Consider the following 3,516-nt stretch of genomic DNA (forward strand, 5'->3'; position numbering starts at 1 on the left):
GGTATTTGAGGCCAGGACTTTTCTTTTTAATTTTTTCGGGTAACCTACTTACCCGAAAGCCTGAGACTTAACTGCAGACGTTTATTAGTACTAGGATTTAGAGAGCATAGAATCCCTTTCTTCTTGAACATAGCATTATCATAACTTTATGACAACTGATTTTAATCCATCAGAATTTAAGAACATTCCCTCATCATTATCTCAGCTGGCAGCAGTTGTATGTAACACTGATTGTAGAAAGAGGAAAAGCAAAAACATCCAGTCCTTAATACCTTTCTAAATTATATTTTTACATCCATTTTACCTCTGTTTTGTTTGAATTGACAGGTTTTAAGAACTGAACCATAGGAACTATGTTGTGCTGGGAGCAAGCCCAGTATTATGGTGGTGTTTGGTTTTTTTTGCATTACTTATTATATTTTGGCCATTGTCTACTTAAAGATATTGTGATGATGACTTCAGATTTTCCACCATATTTCCACCAGTTAGAATTTAAAACTGGTGTGATTGTTCAGTTCAGCATTAACGTTACATGTTTTTTTCCCTTTCTCATAAAGCAGCTGGATTGAAATTAGAATCAAAGTCTGTGTAATTCTGCATTGGTTTTCTGAAGAACACATTTTTGTGCATTTAAGCCTACTATTACAGCAACATTATAGAAGAGGGCAAGTAACTTAGATATGTACGAAAAATTACCTGATGCCTTCCTGAAAACTGCATGAGAAAAAGTGCTGTTTGTTTTTTTAAAAAAGCTATGATCAGTACGTGTCATCCCTATTCAGGAAGGAAACTAGCTCTGCATAAAAAGAAAGGAGCAGAATTGCAGGAAAAGTGGTGCTCTCCCTCAGGCAAGGAAATGTAACTCCGCTCCAGATAACAATCTACAACTGTGTTCCAAATAGGTACTTGGGTATTTCTTACATGAGTGTGTGTATGCACAGACATATGCCTACCTATTATACAATCATGTGAAAAAATAAGTACACCCCATATAAAGTTTTTTTCTTTTTTAACATTTGTGGACATGCCAGTGTTTTATCTTCATTCAAACAAAAGACAAATTGTGATGTAATTGAAGAAAAAGAAAAACTGACTTTATTGATCAAATTTATATAGTAGCGTATCTCACAGAAAGTGGGCAGATTTTTTTTTCCAGCTATGTAATGCTTGAGGAGTTTCTTGCATATATATAGCCTGTTCTAAAATCACTTGACCGCATTTTGATGGAATTTAGATCCCAGATTTGAGTTGACCATTCTAGAACACACTTATTTTTTCAGCCATTCCTTGGTTAATTTACTGGAATGTTTAAGAGTTGTCGTGAGGTCCACTTTCTGTTCAGCACTTTTTCTGACAGATGGCCTCACATTATCCTCAAGCACTGTCTAGTACAGATATGTCAAACTTGTGACGTCGCGTGACGTATCAGGACAGTTTTGCCATTGCAATGACACATGGGGTGGGCGCAGCTTCCACGTGACGCATCCGCCCCATGGGCCGGCAGTTTGACCCCCCTGGTAGTACAACGAAGAACACATAGTAGTTTCTGTGATGACGGGCTATCCAGGCTGTTAAGGCAGCTCGGCAACTCAGACTATAACATTTCCATCAACATGGTTTATAGTTGGTGTCAGGTTCTTTGATTTTGGTCCTGTTGCCAAATGATCCCTATCATTGCCTTATCTATCCAAAGCACACTGTACCAGAAAGTCTTGGACTTTGCCTAAGTGTTCAAAAGTTTCATTCTGGTACACCTCCCGTGTAGATCTAATTTGTGCAACTGCTTTGTAACAGTAGGCTCACACACTTCAACATCAGTAGTGGTAAGAGTGACCTGACGGTTGTGCTGAAATTCTGGAGTCCCTAGAGACGTCTTTCAACATCTTGCATTCTGCTCTTGGGCTGAGTTTAATGGGCAAGTTAGCAGTTCATTGAAACCTTTTTTACTTGTAGATGACCTTACAGGCAATGGAATAATTTGTGTCTATTTGGCAATTTTAAAAAATCTTTTCCCATGCTCTAAGCCAGGGCTTTTCAACCAGTGGTACAGGTACCACCTGTGGTACATTGGCACGTGGCAGGTGGTACGCAACCATCCTAGAAAAGTGCTAGTGGTGGAGGGGAGTGAGCTGAACCAGTGGCAGCTCCGCACAAGCCTGAGCGAGAGATGACTGGAGCTGCAGGGCTGTCAGGGCTCAGCGGAAGCGCCAGGATCAGCGCCAGGCTCCAGCTGGAGCTTGGCACAGATCCTGGCACTTCTGAGCCCAGAAGAAGCGCTAATCAGCTAGAATGTTGCAGCATCTCCAGGGTTTTGTGATTTACCTTCAGATGCTTGGCAACTGATTCATATTTTTGACAGTCACAGTGTCCCAGGGTCATGTGAAGTGACCAAAACCTGCTACAACCACCCAGCAGATGGGGGGAATAAAAACCAAACACCCCTCACCCCACCCCACCCCCGCTGCCAGTCCTCAACAGAAATGCTCACAACAATGAAAATCTCGGACAGGAGGAAGAGTGCTCCCAGGCAGGCAGGCGTCTTGCTCAGCTGTGGCTTGGGCATTTTTTTCAGTGCAATTATAATTTTGAACAGTCACTAAGCAAACTGTTGTAAGTTGAGGACTACCAGTACTTCATCACTTTTTTGGTCAAGTTTTTGACACCTTGCTGGTGGTGACTGGTGGTACTCAGATTTTGCCATATCCTAAAAGTGGTACAATGGGTGAAAAGGTTGAAAAGCCCTGCTCTAAGCCAGACATGTCAAACACAAGGCCCGGGGGCCAGATCTAGCCCGTGAAGTGGTTTCATGCGGCCCGCAAAGCCATCCTGGAAACAGTGAGGGAACGGCCCCCACTGCCTTGGCCCTGGCCCAGAGACCCTCCTTCCGCTAGAGACCCTCAGATCTGTCCCACTCCTGCCCAGGCCCCCATAGGCACCCTTGATGCGAATGATGTAGAGCTGGCCATGCCCACCCAGTAGGCCATATACACTCTAGCCACGCCCACCCAGTAGACCATGCCCACCCAGGCCACACCCACCCGGCCCCCTGAGGGCAACTGCAATGCTGATGCGGCCCTCAATGAAATTGAGTTTGACACCCCTGCTCTAAGCTAAGGCATCTCTTACCTTTCTGAAAGCCTCAGAGAGCTTTTTCAATTATAGTAGCAGTACACGCTTTGACAACAAAGAGCAAATCAAAGTACAATTCTGAAATAGGTATAGTTGTATACTTTCAATAAGGCAGGTTTCAACCATATTCTCTCTAACGATGCTCTAATCATTTGCACCTGATTTAGTGCACCTGAGTCTAGCTTTAGATATTTGAATAGTGATAAATATAGGGATCTATTTGCTTTTCTATGTATGAAATTTGAATTTGTTTATAGGTAGTCCTTGACCTATTGCGGTTGGCACCAGAATTTGTTACTAAGCAAGGCAGTTGCTAAATGAATTGCACCTGATTTTTCAACCTTTTTTTGGTGACAGTTAAGTTAATCACATGGTAATTAAGCAAAT

Source organism: Vipera ursinii (assembly GCF_947247035.1).
Source record: "Vipera ursinii genome assembly, chromosome: 2".
Classification (NCBI taxonomy): Eukaryota; Metazoa; Chordata; class Lepidosauria; order Squamata; family Viperidae; genus Vipera; species Vipera ursinii.